The sequence below is a fragment of the Vombatus ursinus genome, unplaced genomic scaffold (assembly GCF_900497805.2).
Source record: "Vombatus ursinus unplaced genomic scaffold, bare-nosed wombat genome assembly UNPS02014799.1, whole genome shotgun sequence".
Taxonomy (NCBI): domain Eukaryota; kingdom Metazoa; phylum Chordata; class Mammalia; order Diprotodontia; family Vombatidae; genus Vombatus; species Vombatus ursinus.
In genome coordinates, this window is record NW_020954577.1 from 22539002 (window position 1) to 22561405 (window position 22404).

At 38.5% G+C, this 22404-nt stretch overlaps 1 protein-coding gene across 3 annotated transcripts in view; it reads left to right on the forward strand.

Annotated features, from left to right (window-relative positions):
- The window catches only part of MYRIP (myosin VIIA and Rab interacting protein), a 421897-nt gene that overhangs the window by 384719 nt on the left and 14774 nt on the right, over positions 1–22404 (forward strand). The window lies entirely within an intron of this gene.

A 22404-nucleotide genomic window follows, 5' to 3' on the forward strand; every position in this document is an offset into this window, starting at 1 on the left:
AGAGAGAGAGAGAGAGAGAGAGAGAGAGAGAGAGAGAGAGAGAGAGAAAGAGAGAGAAAGAAAATGTCTGCTAGGTCATCATGCATATTTTCAATAAAATTAGAAATTATTTCAATTTGTCTTTTTTACCTCCTTCCCTGAAAGTACCTGCTTTAGTTTCTCCTAGGGAAAATCCATTACCATCTGACTATGATACAAATTAGACATACTTGGAGCACTTTTATAAGCTTCCTATGCCCCGCTGAGAGTAACTATTCTGCATAAGCGGTGTCTCTCTACAAATGGCAGGTGAAGTGGAGAATGAGCACAATTAACCAAATGATTCAGGCTCCCATAGGCCTCTTGTCTTAGTTGTTTTGAACATCTGCATACAGTCTCTACTTCTCATTCTCTCCCTCTAATCTCATTATCTTTGACAAACTCAAGAAAGATACATTGCCCTGCAAAAGTATTGGTACCAAAAATATTCCTGCATTGACACTTTAGGAATGAGACAGCCTTGGTTTTACATGTCGCTGGTTTTACATTTCAATCTGTCAATCACCGCACATGGTATGCCATTGTACCTATCAGACGAAAGTGGAGTAAACATCTTGTATCCTGTATCATGACCTTGGTGCTCCCATCCTCACTGCCAGATGTCCTGAGAATTTCTCCACCTAGAGAGCTAAGAGGCAACTGAATTCTCCAGAAGACTGGTGAACACTCAAAGGAGGTTTATAGTGAATACAAAAGGCCACAACTAAACTTGGACTAATGGACTGGGAATAAGTGCAACCAGCATGATGGATGGATGGATGGCTAGACTGGCTGTCAGGAAGACCTGGGTTCAAATCCTGTCACTGATAGAATAGGTGTTTAACAATTGATGGGTCACAACTTCTATGAGCCTCAGTTTCTTCATCTCATCTGTAAAATGGAGATTATAATTGTCAATCAGCAGGCATTTATTAAGCACTTAATAGGTGTGGGCACGGTGCTAAGTGCTTGGAATACAAAGAAAAGCAAAAACAGTCCCTGCCCTCAGGGAGCTTATGTTCTAGTGGGGGAGACAACTTGTATATAAAAATGTACATGCAGGACACATACAGTTTAAACAGAAGGTCATTTCAGAGAATAACAACTGGAGTGTGCAGGGGTGACCAGAAAAGTCCTCTTTATCTTACTGGGTTTTTATAACACTCAATTGAGCTAATATATGCAAAATGCTAAATAAATTTTTAAAATACCACATGAAAATTAATTATTAAATTCATGCATGTGTCAAATACAAATACCCAAGAATAGCATACTGAGGGTTTTAATCTTTATGCATCACTACATTGGCCTCTTAACCCAGTAGTTCTTCACCTGGGATTCATGGACCCCCAGGATGTTGATGGATCGATTTCAGGGAGTCTATATATCTGAATGGGATAAAAAGTTACATCTTTATTTTCATTACCCTTTAATTGAAATTTAGCATTTCCTTCAATTATGAACTAAAAAAAAATTTCTGAGAAGGGGTCCATAGGCTTCACCAGACTGTCGTGACATACAAAATAGTTAAGAACTCTTATCTTAAAACTATTTTTTCTTCTTTTTTAGAAAATTTGGGAAGGAATAGTCCCAGAGAAATGCCTTCTCTTATGTAAATGTAAAGTTATACAGAGGTTCTTTCTTAGTTGCAGATGTAAAAGACTTACAAGTTACTAGCACTTAAGAGTAGATATCTCTTCTGAATGGTGCCACTTCAGTGTATCGACGGTTTGGAATTGTCTTTCTGGTATACTGAGTTATAGCACTTAAAGGTTTACAAAGGCTTTTTGCAAATATTATCTCATTTGATCCTTACAATGACTTTGGGAGGGAGGTATTAGTATTATACCCATTTCATAGATGAGGAAACCAAGGCAGACAGAGGTTAAGTGACTTGCCCAGGGTCCCACAGCCAGTAAATGTTTGGGGTTGGATATTAACTTGGCTCCACCTGACTCCAGGTCCAACTGCTCTATCTACTTTACCACCTAGCTACATGATAACAGCTTTCCCCCATACATAGCAACCACCTCACAGTTACAAAGTGCCATGCATACAATATCTCATTTGATCCTCAACAAACCTAGGAGATGAAAAAAACTGACGATCATAGAGATTCAGTGTCTTGCTCATCATCACATGCCTAGTAAAGTGGGCAGAATCAGGACTCCAGTCCAGGTGTTCTGACTCTAAGTACTATGTTCTGTCCACTACTGTCAATGTTCAGGTGGCATTTCAGATACTGGACCTTACCCACCATCTATAACATTGCTTCTATTGGAACAAAAATTCTGAGTTCTAAGTCAAGTTACCAATACATTTTTGGAAAATGATGCCTTCCTAAGTTGAGACCTACCATTAGTAAAAATAGAAATAGTAGTAAAACTCTAACATGCTAACAAATGTATTTATGTAACACTTTTAGAGTTTTTATAGAGCTTGACATAGTTTATTATTTGATCCTCACAATTTTCCTATAAAGTAAATACTACAGGTATTATCCTGTTTTTACAGGGAAGGAAACTGAGACTCAGAAATATTAGGTGACTTGCCTGGTAAATTGTCTGAAGCAGAACTCAAAACCAGGCGATCCTATCAGCATGTCCAGCATTCTTTCCATTCCTCCAGGCAGCCTTTCTTGAATTATGAGCAAAATCTTGTGTCAGCATTTTGTCTACCTTTCTGTTGTTGACTGAAATCATCTGTTTATTTAAATTGAGTTTTCTTTGTTTATTTCCATCATTTCCGCGAGGTCAGCTGTGAAGTATTAGATTTGCATTTTACAGGTGAATTTCAGTGAAATAAATGTGTCCCCACACTGCCAAGATATTCACCGGCTGCCAGCTCTCAGAAAGATAGAAAGTCTTCCTCAAAAAAAAAGTGATTTAGCCTTCACAAACAAGGTCACAATTAATTTCCTAATGGCCAGTCCAATGTCTATATTAGCCCAAACGTGCGCCCAATTTTGAGAATACCTCTGGGCTTCTTCAATGTCACAGAAGAGTTTCTTCAAAGTCTTAGGGTTCTAAATTTTAAGGTGGAAGCAAAAAGATTTGTTTTGGGTACCAAACCTTCTCTTGGTTCCAAAAGTAGCATCAATATCTTTTAAGTTTTATTGATATGTTTTGTTGTTACATTACAAGCATTTACAGAGTTCTCCTCTTCATGAAGTCCCTTGTAGCAAAGTAAAACTGTTGAAGTGCATGCAATGTCAGTTCGACATCTATAGTACCTCCCCCACATTTTTGTTATTTTTAATTAACAGAAATTTCTCTCTTCCTCTGGCCCTTACATTCCATTGGAAACAAAAGGAAAAGAAAACAAATTTCTTCTAACAACAAGAATAGTGCGTAGTAAAGCAAAACAAATTCCTTCCCTGGCTGTATATAAAAAAAAATATGGATTATATATCTCAATCCATACCCTAAACCCATCACCTCTCTGTCATGGATAGTATGTTTCATCATCCATCCTCTGAAATCGTGAATGGTCCTTGTATTGATCATAGTTCTTAGCTGCTTTCAAAGTTGTTTGTTTTTACATTGTTTTTCAGTATAACTTGTTCCTCTGCTCATTTCAGTCATTGAAAATTTATACAATTCTTCAAAATTGTTCCTTTTTTTGTAGTATTGATGTTACAGTATTAATGGTTCTTCAGGTTCTGCTTACTTCATTCTGCATCAGTTCACATACATTTTTCCATGTCTTTTTGAAATCCTCTATTTGCTTCCATCACATCCAAATACCACAAATTATTCAGCCATTCCTTAATTGATGGGTGGTATCCCCTCAGTGTCCAATTTTTTGCTCCCGCAAAAAAAAAGAACTTTTCCTCCTTTTTTATCTCTTTTGAGTATGAGCCTAGTAGTAGTATAGCTGAGTCAAAGGGCACACACTTTTTAGTAATTTTTCATATGTATGCTTCCAAATTGCTTTCCAGAATGGTTGTACCCATTCATAGGTGCATCACTGAACCTGTTTTCCTATAGCCCCTCCAATATTTACTTTTGGTCATCTTTGACAACCTGATTGGTGTGAGGCGATATCTAAGAATTGGTTTAATTTGCAATTCTTCAATTAGTAAGGATTTGGAGCATTTTTTCACATAGCTAGAGAAAACCTGGGTTTCTCTTTAGAGTATTTATTAATTAGGGAAATGATTTTTTTAAATAAATTTGAATCAGTTCTTATATATTTTAGAAATGGGAACTTTACAGCAAAACTTGCTGTAAAGATTTTTTCTCAGTTAATTATTTCCCTTTTAATCTTACCTTTATTAGATTTCTTTGTACAAAAACTTTTTTTACTTTATGTAATCAAAATTGTCTATTTTATCTTCTGTGATCCTCTCTATTCCTTGCTTCATCAGAAACTTTTCTCCTATCCATATGACTGTTACGTTATTTATTCCATGTTTTATTTACATATGATTTGACCTTTTATATCTGGGTCACATACCATATGGAGGTTATCTTTGATTACTGTGTGAGCCATTGATCTAAATCTAATTTCTTCCTTACTGCTGTATAACTTTTCCAGAAGCTTTTGTCAAATAGTGAATCCTTAGCCAAATAGCTGAGGTCATTGTATCTATCAAATATTAGGGTACTAGATACATTTGCTTCTGCATGTTGTGTGCCTAATCTGTTCCACTGATCAATCTATTTTTTTTAATAGTATCAAATAGTTTTAGTAATTACTGCTTTATAGTATAGTTTGAGATCCAGCACTACAAAGACCTTCATTTCTATTTCTTTTTATTATATTGCTTGAGATTCTTAACCCATTTTTCTTCCAGAAGAAGTTTGGTCATTTTTTTCCTAGTTCTATATAGTAATCTTTTGGTAGTTTGGTATAGCACTGAATAAGTAAATTAATTTAGATAGTATCCTTATTTGTATTATTTTTTTTTCATTCTACCCTTAAGCAATTACTACTTTTCCAATTCTTTGGGGTTAAAGTTAATGTAAGGTTAGTGTCTTTATTTTTGTAAAAAGTTTTATACAGTTATAGTTATATAGTTCATGTATAGGCAAACTCCCAGTTATTTTATCCACTTTGTAGTCATTTTAAATGAAATTTTTCTTTCCATCACTTCCTGCTGGGTTTTATTGCTAGTATATAGAAATGTTGATGATTTTTGTGAATTTATTTTATATCCTGCAGGTTTGATGAAGTTGTTGATTGTTTCAATTAATTTTAGTTGAATCTGTAGAGTTCTTTAAGTGTGCCATATGCAAAAAGTGATCATCTTGTTTCTTCCTTATCTATAATCATTCCCTATGTTTCTTTTTTGTGACTTATTGCTATTCTCAGAAGTTCTACTAGTAAGTCAAATAGAAGTAGTGACAAATGGATAGCTTTGTTTCATCCCTGAATTTACTAGAAAAGATACTATTTTATCTTCATTATATATAATAGTAGGTCTTGATTTTAGTTATTTACTGTTTATCATTTTAAGGAAAGGTTCACTTATTCCTATGTTTTTTAACAGAAATGGGTGTTGTATTTTGTTAAAAACTTATTTTTATTAATAAAACCCTATGGTTTTTATTGTTTTGTTATTAATATGGACAGTTAAGTTTATAGTTTTTTAATACTAAAGCAACCTCAAATTCTTAGTATAAATACAAATTGATCATAATGTATAATCTTTGTGATATGTTGTTTTAGTCTCTTTGCTAATATTTTATTGAAAGATTTTGCATCTATATAACTAGGGATATTGGTCCATAGTATTCTTTTTTCTGTTTTGATTCTCCCTGGTTTACCTATCAAGACCATTTCTGTGTCATAGAAGAAATTTCGTAGAATGCTTTCTTTTGCTATTTTTGCAAACAATTTATGTAATATTGGAATTGTTTTCTTGAATATTTGATAAAATTAATTCATGAATCTATCTGGTTTGGAGGCATTTTTTCCTCTTTTGAAGTTCATTTATGGCTTGATTTCTTTCTCAGAAATTGTCTTATTTAAACTGTTGGTTTCTTGTTTTACTGATTTAGATATTTTATATTTTTGTTAATATTTATTTCATTTAAGTTATTAATTGTATTGGTACATAGGCAAAATTGTTTCTAATATCTTTTATTTCTTAATTTTCTGTGAATTCTCATTTTTCATTTTTTGATATTCATAATCTAGTTTTCCTCTTTCTTTTTAATCCAATTAATTAATGATATTAATTTTATTGTTTTTATGCTCCTGTTTTTATTTATTTAATGAATTTTTGTTTGTTTGTTTTCAATTTTGTTAATTTCTTCCTTAATTTTCAAAATTTCTACTTTGGTGTTTAATTGGGATTTTAAATTTTTGTTAGTTTTCTAATATTTTAGTTGCATTCTCAATTCACTAATCTATTATTTTCTTTTTTGTTAACAAAAGTGTTTAATGTTCAAAAATTTCCCCCAAGGACTGCTTTGGGTGACTCCCCAAAATTTTAGACATTGAAATTATCTATCATTTCTACAAAATGTTTCATCCAACAAATCTTTAAAATGAAGTTATTTGGTGTCTAGTTGATTTTTATACTTTTTAAGTGATCCTTTAATATAATTTTTATTGCATTGTGATCAGTTAAGTTATAATATTTCTGCTTTTCTATATTTGTTTGTTAAGCTTCTATGTCCCAAGACATGATTAGCTTTTGTAAGAATGCAATGTACATCTGAGAAATAAGTATATTCTTTTCTGTTTCCATTCAATAATTGTCAGAATCTATCATAACTAATTTTTAGGAGTCCCAATATTCAAAATCAATTATTCTGGTGTATCACATTCTCCTAAGATATTCTAGCCCTTCACAAAGTCGTCTAATTCAACCTTCGTTGGGGGATCAAAATTCCCTGTAATTTCATGACCTCAGTGAACAGTTTAGTCTCAGAAAAATAGTAGAATGTGATATTTCACATTTTTCTTTTTTTCTTTTTATATTACCATCTATACTTTTCTCAATAGGCCTATTTCCTATCTAGGAATTAATATCTCTTTCCTGAATTTCTATTTAACTGCTCTCCTAGGAAAAGAGTGAGGCTTTAGATGTCTGTTTAAAGCTACAATTTTTGTCCACAGTGCTACAACAGGTGAGACTGTTTCATTTGCCTTGTGCATTTGGCTGCATTGCCCATCACCATGTCTCATTGCATTGGTGCATCTAGAGAAGCTGCCTGCTTGGATGTGAGGGGCCAGGGCTCTCAGCTAAAATGCCAAGGGCTATGGGCCTCCCAATTCAGTCTGTTCTTGAGCATAAGGGCTGGCCTGAGCAGCAGGTGGTATAGCCATCTATGAGCCACCATTGAGGATTATAGAAATCCTTCCTTGAACTATAAACAAATATATATATATATACATGTCTGCATATACACATATATACATACCTGTATAGAAATTGTGTGTGTGTGTGTATATATATATATACACATACATATATATATGTCAGTAGGTTTGTGGGGGTTAGACTTCCTGGCTTATGAAGTCTCTTCCTGTTTATGATCCCCTTGGCTGAGGGGGAGGTGGGGCACAGTGCGGAGTGTCAATAAAGAACACTGGATTTGGAGACAAAAGACCTTACTAGCCCTACTAGTACTAACTTTCCTTTCTGGGACTTATTCATTATGTTCATATGTAAATCAGGAAATGGATCAGATTAGGCTTCCTCTCAGGTCTAATCTACCTCAAAATCCCATAATCATACATATATATATGTATGTATATATGTATGTATACAGTCTATATTATATACATTTTATATTATATGTATATTCAGTTAACTGAATACTAACATGTTATATATATTCACACATACACATATATGCTTATACATGTGTATATTCATTTATTAGAGCCCTATATATCTTTACGTTGTTGAATGAAATTGTTTAAATGAAGTTTTCTTAGTTTATCTCAGTTTTCACACACACACACACACACACACACACACTTTCTCTTGCTCCTCCTCCCCCTCCCTCTTTCCCTCCTCCTTTCTTTGTCCCTCCCCCTTTCTCTTTCCTTTTCTTCCCCCCCTTTTCCTTTTCTTCAATATATCAAAAATCTGTAACTTTATTTGCATTACCTCTACAGATATAGCTCACAATCCTTAGTGACATGGTAGATAGACTTTGAGAGTTAATATAACTAAAAAATAATCACCATATGGCTGATGAGATATATTTATACACACACGTGTACTTCAAGGCATTTTTTCTAGCTAAGGCAAATCACAACCAACCCTCCTCCTCCATGTCTTAGTGGATGATCTTTGTGAATTGCCATGACTGAAAAAAACCAACTCATTTAGGGCTGAGTCTCTATTCCTAGCTAGACTGGTCTTCTAATGACAGTCACAGAATCCATCTCTGAGTCTGTATTTGAAACTTTTCTAATTTGATAAGAGCTACCAGAGCTGACACTATGCTGATGAAACCTTCAAGAATCCAGTCACCTTGATGTCACAATGAAGCATTGGAGTAAGTGTATGTGTCTTATTAGCCCTACCATCTTGTCTGAAATTTTCACATTACCAACTCTTTGGAGTTCAAGCACTGAAGATCTCTCTATAAATGATTGTTATCTTGGGGGAATACTATATGAATTCTTTTCAGTCATTAACACCTGATTTTAACTCAGTCTATCTTCAGTCACCTAGAATCACAGGATTATAGATTTATAGGTAGAAGGAAACAGATATTGTCTAGTCCAACCAACTTATTTTAAAGATGAGGGAACAGAGGTTCAGAGGGGAAAGTGACTTTCTCAAAGTCGCTCTGGTGACCTATCAGGAGTCGGAGGGAATGAAGAATAGATACATGGAAGTTTTGGAAGGGAGGGAGGGAAAACTATGAAGCATAGGTCAACGTCTAGGAGGCAAGTCCAATTGAAAACTTCCAAGAGGAAGACCCTGGGCAGCCAATCGTTAGTCTGAGGAACCCGAACTCCTTGTAAAGATACAAGGAAGTAGGGGGAGCAGCAGAAGGGAGGAGGGGACACAAACATAGAAATAAATGGGCAAAAAAGACAAACTTCATTGCCTACATTTTTGCGTAGGTTCAGTGGTTTCTCAGAACAGATAATTAATAATGGCAGTAATAATGATAAGAAAACAATACATTTGCGATGCAAAGCAGATTGCAAAATGAATTCCTCATAACAATTCATTGAGATTGGTAATCATATCTATTTTATAAATAAAGAAAGTGAGGCACAAAAAAGATTTGTTCAAAGTCACCTGGCTTAGTCCATTGGCACAGCTAAGAACCAAACACAGGTCTTCTGAGTCCAAACCCAGTCTACTTTCCACTCCACTGAAGCTTGGGGTTAAGGGCTTTAGAGCAGAGAGAGACCTTGAAAATCATATATCTCATCAACTCCCCACCCCCCTTTTTATTGGTAGGGCAACTAAGACAGTGAGAGAGCTAAAATAGCCTGCTCAAGGCCATGGAGGTCATAATTAGCAGAGATTGGACTTGAACTCAGGTCCTCTGATTCCAGATCCTGCCTTGCTTCTCCTGAACTGCGTTGTCTGTCTGTTCACTATGAGTCTTTATGATCTAGTAGCATCAAGCTGAGAGGTTGCTTGCTGAGATGCTGTTATAGCCAGTAAGTAAACTGTACTCCTCAATATGGTAGAATTTAGAATTCTTAGGCACCTTCAGGCACTAGCTCACTCACTTTCTCCTTATCATTTGATGGATGGCCATGACATGCCCTTCCCACTGATTCATCTTTAGTGAGACCACAGATTTTAGAAGGGATTGTTCTGAGATTTTCAGTATCCACAACCACTGCACTCATAATGTTTTTAATTGCTTTCTATTGGATAGTGTGTCCAATAGAATGTACCTGTGTCTTTGAACCTACAGGTGGAATCCACATCTAGCATTTGCGTCTGCATTCTTCTTGCCTTAACTTGAATCACCTATGACTGTAGTAGATTGAAAATAAGAGGGAAAGGATATTGCCTTTCGGAGATAGCTATGTGACCTTGAGCAAGTCACATCTCTGGGCCTCAGTTACCTCGTCTGTAAAATGACAGTTTAACTAGATTTCTCTCCCAGTTCTGATATTTTGTGGCTCCATTATCCATAGTTTTCATAGAAGAATTAAATTTTCAAATAGTAAAAAATTGACTGTTTAAATAAAAGTTCACTTCCTATGATCATCCCAAATTCAGTCATCATTGAAACCCAGATCACAGATTTAGAACTGGAAAGGGCCTTTCAAGCCAGGTAGTCCAGCCTCCTCATTTTGCAGTTGAGGAACTGAGGCCCAGGGAAGTGAAATCACTCAGTTACACAGGTAATCATTAGCATAGCCAGGATTCAAACCCAGGATACTTCCCCTCATCTCCCCACTTATCTTCTTATCCATTCCTGAGAGGGCCTTAGGCGCCATCAATATATACTTTTCCTCGGAATCCTAACTTTCAAATACCCAAAAGGTCCAGTTCATTAGGACCCCCTTACAGCACATATGTTTAATATGTTAATTGCATATGTTAATTTCCTAAGTAGCCTTGCTCATCTTCCAGTTTGTTTTAACTATAAGGCTTGTTAATCAAGTCCCTTATTTCAAGGGCATTCTGCAAAACATATTTTGACACATATTAGACATATTGCCAGGATGTCTTGTTTTTCATGAAAACTGAAACATTTGCTTTTACATTTCTTCTGCAAAAGACTTCTGGCAGCTTCCTGGGGAACATTTGAATTATCTTTTTTTTTTTTTTTTTTTTTGCTTTCAACTCGAGAAAGTGTGTTAAAGCCAAAGATGCTGGGACAAATTTTCATCTGTGTTCTCTGCTACGGCTTGGCATATTTCATCAGGTAACTGCAAGGATAGCTTCGTAGTTGGAAGGAGACAGACAGAAGTATCTCGAGACATGGAAGAGAGCTTTCCAGGAGAGCACATTTTATTAGCTAGTTGTCTCCTGATGCCTTGAGACTAGGTATGCTTCTTTTAAGGCAGGACAAATGAGCCTGTCACCAAAACTGCTCCTCCAAGTCTGTTGTTATGACTGTCCCTAGTATGCCATATGTTCTAGCTTTTGCTGTTTAACGGGGATTGAATCATTTGGGGGAACAGGCTTGGATGCAGTAGAATTGAGCTCACTGTGTCTGCAGCATTTGGGGGCTGCTGGCTTGTGGTCCTGAGGACTTTCCAAGGCTTTCTTTAAATCCCCTTCATTCCCATCTCATTATTGTTTTCACAAAGTAGCAAATTCCACCTTAATAGACCTATGCTCCGTTGGGAGATGGAACGATATCCAGGCCAGCTCAGCAGAGAGGGAAGCTGAGCTGGAAGCCTGAAAGGTGGTTTAATCTGTATGTTTTCTGTGATCAGCTGAAAGGGCTTCATACTTAAAGCCTGCCTAAAATGTCACCAAGAACACTTGTTTGGGTTCACACATTTCCTACTGATATAAGTATGTCTCATCCAGGAATCCTCCATGCTAGTGCCTTCATGTGAATTCAAAGAGTCCTTGGAGGTCATCTAGCTAACCCCTTCACTTTAGAGCGGGGGAAACCGAGGTCAAGAAAGATGAAGTCATTTACCCAAGGTGATGTGGTTGTTTAGTGGCAGTGACAGGATTCAAACCTAGGTCCTGACTCCAAGTCCAGTGCACTTACCACTGAAACCACAACCATGGCTTCAGAAGAGCGGAGAGAGGTAGGCCTCCAACACAGAGGAGACTATGGTACTAGATCTGGACGCTGTTGGACGTTCAAAGACGAGCAAGGAGCAGAAGGAGCAGTGCAGGGGAAGGGGATCCTATGGAAGGCTTTAGAAAAGGAATAGAAAGCTAAAAGAAATGGGGAGTTTAGTGAAAATAGAAAGTAGCAGACACGTAAGCTGATGTACACCTCAATAATAGTAACCACAGTGGAAGGAACTAGGAGCCAACGAGGAGAGAGGCACCAGTTTATAAGCACTTCGGATATTTATTCTGTCTCCATTCTGGATGAAATCCTTGAGGGGAATGTGTTTGCCTCTATTTATCCAGGTTCCAAATAACTTTGGCCTTCTTTGGGGGCCTACAGTGAAACTTGAAAATTGGAGCTGGCTGTTCAAAAAGTCTTAATGGAAACTTCAGGAAGGGTCGTTTAGTAATCAGCTCTGTTTAGGGTTGATGGCAGAATCAGGTTTGTTTGTTATTTTGCTTAAAGAAACGGTGCTCAGCCCCTCTTCTTCATTTAGTGGCCATCCATCATTCCTCATTTCTCTTGACAACCGTTCAGATTAATTGTTGTTCATCCTTTGTTTGGAAGAGAACCGATGACATCACGGGGAGATGTCTTGACTCATGCGTGAATTGGATTTAAGTGAGGCAGAGGTGCACAAAGAGGTCGGCCTCACTCTCTCTTCCAGAGTCATCAGAGTCCAGTGGCAAGACAAAAGCAGGATGACTGGCGATGGCCTGGGGTTGCAATGGGTGATCTTGGCGTCTTCGATGATTGACCATAGCTCCTGCTTCAGCTGCCTTTATGGCCTTTGGAACAAATTGTTCTCATCCACCCATTCCTCTGGGGGAAGCCTCCACTTTGGGAGAATAGACATCCCCTGGGTTTGAGGCCTATAGGTTACCCTCAACCTGGTTTAGCCTGTTTGCCCAGACAGTTTTACCAGGGTGTGGCCATGGGGGTGTTACAGTTTCTTGGAGCTATAGGTGAGAGCTGGGTGGCAGATGGACCTCAAAGGTGATGAGCAGCCCTGCAAAGGGCTAGCAGAGCTCACACCAGAGGTGCTTGTCCTCCCAACCACCCCACACACCCCTCAGTTCAGTAAAGAGAGGGCAAGCTTCTGGCTTGTCTGCAGTAACACCGAATTTAAGAATAGAAAGCCCTGAGCAGCAGAGTAGGAAAATAGTCATGCCCAAAGCCTAAAGGTAGGAAAGAAAGAAGTGAAGTCATCAGGATACATGAGGAAAAAGAGCATTGGACCCAGCAGAGTCAAGGACTTGGAGTCAAATCCCAGCTCTCTCACGAATTGCCTGTGTGACCTTGGTGAAGTCACTAAAGAAAAGAAAAAAGGAAACAAGCACTTATTAAGCACTGACTACATACCAGGCACTGTACTAAATACTTTACAAATATCTGATTTGGTCCTCAAAACAACCTGGGAAAAAGATGCTGTTATTATCCCCATTTTACAGTTGAGGAAACTGAGGTAGAGTTTGAGTGACTTGCCCAAAGCACTTAGCTAGTGAATATCTGAAGTGGGATTTGAACTCAAGTCTTCCTGACTCTAGGCCCAACTCTCTATCCATCCAGCCACCTAACTGTCTATGTGGGCCTCACTTTCTGTATCTATAAAATGAGGGAGGGGCAGCTAGGTGGCGCAGTGGATAGAGTACCGGCCCTGGAGTCAGGAGGACCTGAGTTCAAATGTGGTCTCAGACCAGACACTTGACACTTACTAGCTGTGTGACCCTGGGCAAGTCACTTAACCCCAATTGCCTCAGGAAAAAAAAATAAAATGAGGGAGCTGGAGTAGATGACCCCTAAGAGTCCCTTCCAGCTCTGACAAACTGTCATGGTTTTTTTTTTTTTCTGAAGAAAGGATTTTAAATGGAAGAAGATATTTTAAACTAAAAACCACATCCATTTGTCTAGCATATGTAATGAGGGGCATTAGATTATGTCCAGATTAATTTATTTCTTGCTTTCAGAAAATGGGATTCTGCTGCGGTTATTTTTATTTCTTGATTTTTAAATGACCAATAGCTCGGTGCTGCCACATTGTTGGAGTTACGTTAACTAACTCTGCTTCAGGTGTTTGTAATCCAGCTTCCTTTGAAGGCCCCCAAGTCATGGCTGGGACCGGGTAGCAAGGCAGGGAAAAAGTGCCCATTGTCTTCTGGAATCAGTTTTGGGAACTAGTGATGAGCCCTTCCTTCCTCGGAGAGAGAGAGGTCGGAGATTGGGAAAATAGCCGGGCAGACATCTTCATCTGTTTGAATTAATCATTCTGTTCTGTGAGAGGGCAATGTAGTATACGGGCTAGAGTGCCCACTTCCTGAGTAAGGAAGGCCTGATTTTGAATCCTGACTCTAAGGCTCGCTAGCTGTGTGTCCCTGGAGAAGTCACAGCCTGCCTGAGCTTCAGATCTCTCATCTGTAAAATCGTGATGATAACACCCATAGTACTTACCCTATTGCTGGTTTTTGTGAGGATCAAATCAGATAATATACTAAGAAGTTCAGACCAATAAGCATATACATCATCTGTGTTCAGAGCTTTGAATTCTGTGCTGTGAATACACGAATAATAAAAATAGCTAACATTCACATAGACTTTGAAGTTTGCAAAGCGTTTTACATATATTATCTCATTCGATACTCACAGCAATCCTGGAAGGTGGGTGCTAGTATTATCCCCATTTTACAGATGAGGAAACTGAGGTTATGAAAGATTTAGTGCAGGGATGGGGAACCTGGGGCCTGGAGGCCACTTGTGGCCCCCTAGGTCCTCAAGTGTGGCTCTTCGACCAAATCCTATAAAAGGATTTGTTTCTGTGAAGTTTGGATTCAGTCAAAGGGCCTCATTTGAGGACCTAGAGGGCCACATGTGGCCTCGAGGCCACAGGTTCCCCACCCCTGGTTTAGTAACTTGCCAAAGGTCACACACCTGGTAAATGTCTGAGGGAGGATTTGAACTTAGGTCTTCCTGACTTTCTGAGCTTCAGTAAGCTATGTACTATACTATGTAGCTGCCTCATAAGGATAAAACAAGATCTGTTTCCTGCCCTCAAGTACTTACAATCTCACAGAGGTATGAGACATGCACGGGTAACAAATAATGAGACTGTAACACTTTCTGATATGATAATATTCACAAGAAATCAAGCAGCGCTTGGCACGTAGTAAGTATTTAGTAAATGCTTTTGACTTGCCAGAAAGAGTCGCAGATCAGAGCAGGAGACACTTTTAGTTGGATTGGTCAGAGATGGCTTCACAGAGGAGCTGAGCTGGATTTTGAAAGGAAACACTTCAATAGTTGGTGAAGTGGGTAGAGCTCTGGGCCTGCAGTCAGGAAGACTCATCTTCCCAAGTTCAAATCAAGCCTCGGACGCTAACCAGCTGTGTGACCCTGGGCAAGTCACTTCACCCTGTTTGTCTCAGTTTCCTCATCTGTAAAATGATCTGGAGAAGGAAATGGCGAACCCCTCCAGTGTCCTTGCCCAGACAGCCCCAAATGGGGTCATGAAGAGTTGGACACAACTGAAACGATTGAACAATAACAGCGACAAATTTCAGCAGGTCAAAATGTGGTTGGGATCAATTCCAGCCATGGAGGATGGCCTGTGCAAATGCAAACACATGGAAGGGCTGGGGCAGCATTAGGGAATCCCAAGTAGCCCAGCTTGGCCGGGATGTAGAATGGGTGAACACCCACCTGGTTCTGGGGTTCACTTGGTTTTTAATGTTGCTATTGTTGTCTTTGTTCAGAGACACTAGTAGAGGAAGTTAGAGCATGGTATAAATAAGGTCAAGGTCAGTGGTCTGGTCTCCCTTGGGGACAATTAGCTTTCCTGTGTTATTTGATCACATGAATCCAGAAACTGCCCAGCTATTTCTCAAGGGCATGACATTTATCAAAAATGGGGTGGGTGGACTAGAGCAATTCCACCCTTGCCAACAGAAAAAGGCTCCAAGTACAATTAATGACCTACTGACTACAGGTCAGGCACAGTGTCTTTGTAGGGAATGCACACTTTAAGGGGAAATTCTATGCACTTTAGACATTTTTGAAATTTACTTATTCAGTAATTTTGTGAGTGCTTCATATTTTATTCAACACACCATAAAATGTGACAGTTTATCAGGCTAACTTGTCTTTCCATTCTGTCCCTGGCATGCTTCCACAGACTTCTCCCAAAGGACGCAAGAATATTGCAGCTAGCTAGTGGACTTTTCTGTGGTCCCTGACTGGGGTTGGCGGAGGGATGAGGCAGAGTGAGGGTGGGGGGAGGGTCTGTTACTCTCTCTTTCTCAATAGAGTCAATCCTGCCTATAATCCTTCCTTCTTGTTTCTAAGCCATCTTTGTCATTATCAGACCCTTTCTTTCACAAGGGGCCTCCTAGATATTCTTGCCTTTAGGCACTAAAATGTTTTCCTCCGGGCTAATAATAAAGCCTTTCTCAACTTGAACTCTGAGAGCTCAAGTCCTGTATAAGGTATATTGATCTCTCTCATTGATTTAAGTTGCTGTGTGTGTGTGTGTGTGTGTGTGTGTGTGTGTGTGTGTGTGTTCAGCATTTGTCCATCTTTAAATGCTGAGTTCTTGAAAGACGATTCTTTGAAGCTAATTCTAAAGATGATGATGATGATGATGATGATGGTGATGATGATGATGATGAAGTGGCATTCACATAGATTTGCCAAGTGCTTCACATAAATTATTTCATTTAATCCTCACAACAACTCTATGAAGTGAGTAGATATCATTATCCCCATTTTATAGATGTGGAAACTGAGGTCCAGAGGGATTAAAGAATTTGCCCAGGTGTAGCTATGTGGCAGAGTGGGTAGAGCACCGACCCTGAAGTCAGAAAGACCTGAGTTCAAATACAGCCTCAGACCAAACACTTGACACTTACTAACTGTGTGACCCTGGTAAGTCACTTAACCCCAATTTTCTAAAAAAAAAAAAAAAAAAAATGGAAAAAAAAAGAATTTGCCCAGCTAGTATCAGAGATAGGTCTACTAAATCCAAGTTGAACACTCTTTCTATTATATCATAAGACCTCTCTAAGGATCTGGTCTAGAATAAGAAAGAATGTTGGTATTCTTCCAATACGACTCCCTCATTTTCTATATGAGGAAACTGAGACCCAGCTCTCCAGGTTAGTTAATTTCCCTAAGGTCATAGCAGAGCCAAGTTGAGGACATCCCTACTTAAGTGTGTGTATCTTTTCTTTCCAATTCTGGGTCCAAGAAAGAACAAATGACACGGTTCTAATTGTTTCATTTAAGGATTTCCTGAATGTTTCTATCCAGACTCATTTAGCGTGTAATTCTTATCTATTGGCACTAACATATCCTTGTGTCATCACATTTGTCTGGTACTGAAAGTTTGAAAAGCCCTTTCATGTGCCGTGTTTCATTTGCTCCTTACCCCAAAGGAAGACGATCTTGTGAGGTAAGTAGGGCAGCTTACCTTCTCTTCATTTTGTAAATGGAGAAACTGAGGCTCAGCAATGTTATAACACCTTCCCAATGTCAGGCAGTAAATTAAAGATGGACTACGATTTCAACCCAAGTCTCCTAGTACCTAACCTTATGGTTTTCCTACAGTACATCCCCTGCAAGTTGACTTTATTTATCCATTTACTAAGATGATCTCTTTCTGTTATATTTAGGAAAGTTTTCTCTTGTTGATAAAATCTGTTTCATCGCAAAATAATGCATTTTTAACTATTACTTTTCCTCTTATTACTAATTTCTCTAGCAATATTGTTTTCCCTATTGTTTGGTTTCTCTTACGTATTTTTTTTTCAGCAATGATGTTACTTTTGCATTTCCCCCTTCCCTCCTGACTCTATTTGCTACTCACAAGAATGAGGACCTTATAACGATTCTTTATATATTCTTTCCAGGCTAATTTCCTGCCACCTTCCCCTTCTTTGTTTTTTCTTTCAACCTCCACCTAAAACAAATGCAAACAGATACTTTGCAAATGAATTAGCAAATGAATTAGTGAATTAGATGTGAACAGTCTCTACTTAACACCTAACCTAGATCCATCCTATAAAATATTCATTCAAGATGTGGATCTCAGATCGTGTGTTTGGTCAAACTATTGACCAGTCATATGGAAATGATGCACCCCAAGACTTAACCCAAAGCAACATGGCTTACCGGAAAGGGCACTGAAATGGGAAAGGTTTACAAATTCAAGACCCTGCTCTGCTGCTCATTAGCTGTATGTCCTCATGCAACACTTCACGCCTCAGGGCCCAAGTTTTACCAAGGAAATTGGCTCCTGGTAGAGATGATGGACTCAGTGTGCAGAATGAGACAAACATTTTTAGACTTGGACAATGCGGGGATTTGTTTTGCTTGACTCTGCATATCTGATGCAAGGGTTGTGATATGGTTAACAAAATTTTAGAAAAAAAGAAAAGACAGTCTTTAAATGCACAGTAAAGAAGTTAGTAGGAAAGAGACAAGCAGGACAAATTTGAAAATAACATTTTAAATTTGTTATGTTTGATGGGAAAAACAGACTGTGCCTAGTGCAGAGGCCCAGATTCCCATGCAACCTTTTTTTTCTGTTCTGCTTTGTATATGAAAATGATCGTATTTGCTGTTCAAATTCAGAATAAAAAATTAAATTTTTTAAAATGAGGGGGATAGTAATTTCCAGTTCTTAGATTCTATGATAAAAGTTTTATCCTTCTGCCTCTTCTACCCCTAAAGATTTTTGTGGGGAAAATGAATGAGATGATCTATATAAAGTACCTTGTAAATCTTTAAGAGCCACAAAAATGCCAACTGCTAGCATTATTTTCATTGCTACCAACACTATCGTCATCCTCATCAGTATCAGACTGATTGGTCTAGGCACTTGACCACCAATGTTTATTAAAACTCTTCTATGACTTTAGGAGTTGCTATGGCCAAAAAAATAATCATCTCCCTATATTCGTTGTGAGATTCTTTGATTAACTAGGCTGGTTCTTGGACAACAGGCAAATTACTGGATTTGTATTTGAAGCCTTTGCAGCTTGGGAGAGTGCTAATGGTTCTCGTTCTCCACTGGCCCTTTGATACCCCTGGGTGACCATGGGACAAAAAAAAATCATGAGATATCATGAAACAACAAATACCATTACCACAAAAATAGCTTTATAACAAAAATTGGTCCATGCCCCAGGTAGCAGTCTATTTTTTTTTCTGTTATCGTCATCATCCTAGTCCCAAACTTGGTTCAGATCCCATCTCCACCACTCACTACCTGTGTGACTTAGACTGAGGCATTTCATCTCTCTTGGTCTCAGGGTCCACATTCATAAAATGACAAGATTAGACTTGACCTGGTGTTACTTTCAGCTCTAAATTTGTGATCCTGTGATGCTATCATCATCATATCAAACAATATTTGACATCAACTCCAGCAAACCAAAACCATTTGGACAGTTCCTCTGATATGTGGAATATAATGTGTCCATATGTATTTTCCCATCTTTTTCACCTGGGAACATCTTTCCAGCCATGTCTCACCCTTTATATATTGGTGAGTTCCACCCAGAACCTAGCTCCTTTTTGTGGAAGGATGGCTATGTGTTCTTGATTTTCTCTCCTCTGACTGCTTCTGACTCTCTGGATTTCACTACCATTTTCTCCCCTACCCCACTCTATTCTTGCCTCTTAGTTCCCTTTATTGGGTTATCTTCCCCTATTATAATTTAAGTTCCTTAAAGGTAGGCACGGTCTTTCTTGTTTATTGTATTTCCAACCCCAGTGCTTAGCATAGTGTCTGGCAAATAGAAAGTGCTTGATAAATGCTCATTGACTGCCTGACTCATCTTACCCATATTTTATTAGGTTTTCACACCAAGAAAGGTCCCTTTCCTCTCACATTTTCTCAAGAACCAACAATTTCCCCAACTCCCTTCTGTATATGCCAATGTAGACATCCCTTTATTCACAACTTATTCTGATTAAAACTACATCAAATTTCCTCCTTGCTTAATGCTAGTAGAGGAGTACAGATTAAAAGCAGCCTTGCAATTTCTCGATAAGTGTAAAATCTATGATGTGGACCACCTGAGACAGGCCTTAATCACAAATGAGCATCTATTTAAGTCGTCCACTTGGGACTCGCTGTGAGCACTATGCTAGGTTAAACATTCACTGTCAGTTATTTAAAATGGCATCTTTTAACCCAAAGGAAATAGCTTCTTATCCAGTCTGCAATTTAAGCTTTCCTTCACACCTTCATATCTCCTTGTTTATTGGGTGCCCAGATCAATCCCCTCAAGGCACTTTTATCTGGGTATGCTCTAGAGGCAAGATTCCATTTTACAGTAGTTATCCTGAAATTATCAGCGTGATCCACCTTAGCTGGACATTCCCCTCCCCAATTAATATTCATGCCACCTTGCCCATCCTCATCTGCCCTCCAGGCCCTCTGTGACTAGGAGAGGAAGATTTGGGATGGGAGATTCTTCTCATATTTGTCTCTGTCTCTCACCCTGAAGGCTTTTGAACCTTTCTTCCACCACACCCCACACTGTTTCATAATTAGGACCACATAAAAGCACTCTGCAATGCAATGATATCTCTACTTATTGCACTCATAGAGGGTAGTACGTTGTTTATTCAGACCAACTGTGACAGGAGGAAGGGAAGGCGATCAAATATTCCAGGCACAAGAGTCCCTGATTCCTTACATCTGGGAGCATGCAGGTTGTCAGGTCTGTTTGCTATTACCCCTGTTTTTGCTTCCCAACAGGGAGCACACTTTTTACATAATCAGGAAACCAGCAAACCAGAATGTAATAGATAACTTTTTTTTCTTATTGTTTTCTTAATTTCTTAAGTCACTGGGCCCAGCTGGTGACCTTGTTCTCTCTTGATGAGTTAAAGCAAATTATAGATATACAAACCTCTGGCTATCTTAAAATAGAGGTGGCCTCTTGCCGGACTAGAGGCTGAGAACTAGTAAAATTGACTTAATGTAGTAAGTAAATTAAGCAAATGAACCTTTGGATGCAGAAATAACATTGATTTGAATATTTATTTTCCACACATTCCTTCGATGTTAAAAATGTATTGCATCTCAATTGGCCCTTAGGCCAGCTAGGTGACATAGTGGATAGAGTGCCAGCCTTGGAATCAGGAAGACCTGAGTTCAAATCTGGCTGCAGACACTCACTAGCTATGTGACCCTGGGCAAGTCACTTAACCCTGTTTGCCTCAGTTTCCTCATCTGTAAAATGATCTGGAGAAGGAAATGGCAAGCCACTCCATCATCTTTGCCAAGAAAACTCAAAATGGGGTCATGAAGTCAGATACCACCGAAATGAGTAAACAACAACAACAACAAAATTGTTACTTAGAAAAGCGTAGCAGTTTACAGTCAATGTGGTAGAGTGAATAGAGTGCCAGGCTTGGAGTCAAGCAGACCTACATTCAGTTCTTGCCTCAAATGCTTGCTAATTGTGTGACCCTGAGCAAGTCACTTGAGCTTTGATTTGGAGGGTCTCAATTTCCTTATCTGCAATAAATGTCATAGTAATAGTAATAATGAATAATAACAGCACATGCTTCACAGAGTTGTTGTGGGGATCAGAAAATAATACATGCAAAATGCTTCTCAAACCTTAAGATGTTATCTAAATGTGAATCATCATCAGAGTCTGCAGGCATTCTCTGTGGGTCTCCTGGGGCTTGTTTCTTTTCTTATTGGACACATTGGAGGCTTTGTGCTCTGGGTTTGTTTGTGTATTCTTCTGAATCCCACACACCTCCATCTTTCTTGTGTACCTTTTGGGTACCTACTCAGGATCAATCTTTTATCAATGCATATTTCTTTTTTTAAAAAAAATGTAAATGCATTTTTCTCACCTATACTTTTGGTACAGCTTTTCTGAAAGCAAAAGTGAAGTGCTCTAAGTCAACCTCATCATGGTTCACAAACCAAAAAAATTGACTTTGTTTCCTGCTGAGTCTAATTCTTCCCCTGTAACTCTCCTTACCGGGTGCAAATAAGAAGTTGTAAATTCATAGAAATCTCAAGAGTGGTAACTTTTTCTGGTTTACCCAGGAGCAGAGAATTATTACATATTAATCCTACTCATGATCAGTATGTATTATCCTGAGTGAACAGCCACACATGAGAATGGGGAAGAAGGGCAAGGGTAGAGCCGAGTCAAAGGAAGCATGTACCATTACAGCATGAGGCCATAGCACTCCCATCTTCCCAAGGTACTTGGAGTCTACTTTTCTAGACAGTGGTTTCTAGCAGATGGAAAAGTCTGTCTACAGCCAATAACACACAGCTGCCGTGGCAGCTGAATAAATCTCCTGAGATAGCCAGATGCAAAGCCCCACTCTACTAGACATACAGGAATAAACCACAGGAAGACTCTTCTACCCTCTGTGGATTTGACACAATGTTTTTACCACATTTTCTAGAGCCAGAAGGGGTGAGTCCCCGAGGGTAGCTATATATGTTACTATGAACAATTGTTTAACAAACTGCAGTATGGAGTCAACATAGCCATTTCAAATTACTTGATCCCTTCTGTACTTTTGACTTCTCTGATTGTAAGATGAAAGCTATCTCCCAAAAATCTTTCTTGAGGTTCTGTGTAGAACTACAGATCAAAAAATAGAGATAGATAGATAGATAGATAGATAGATAGATAGATAGATAGATAGA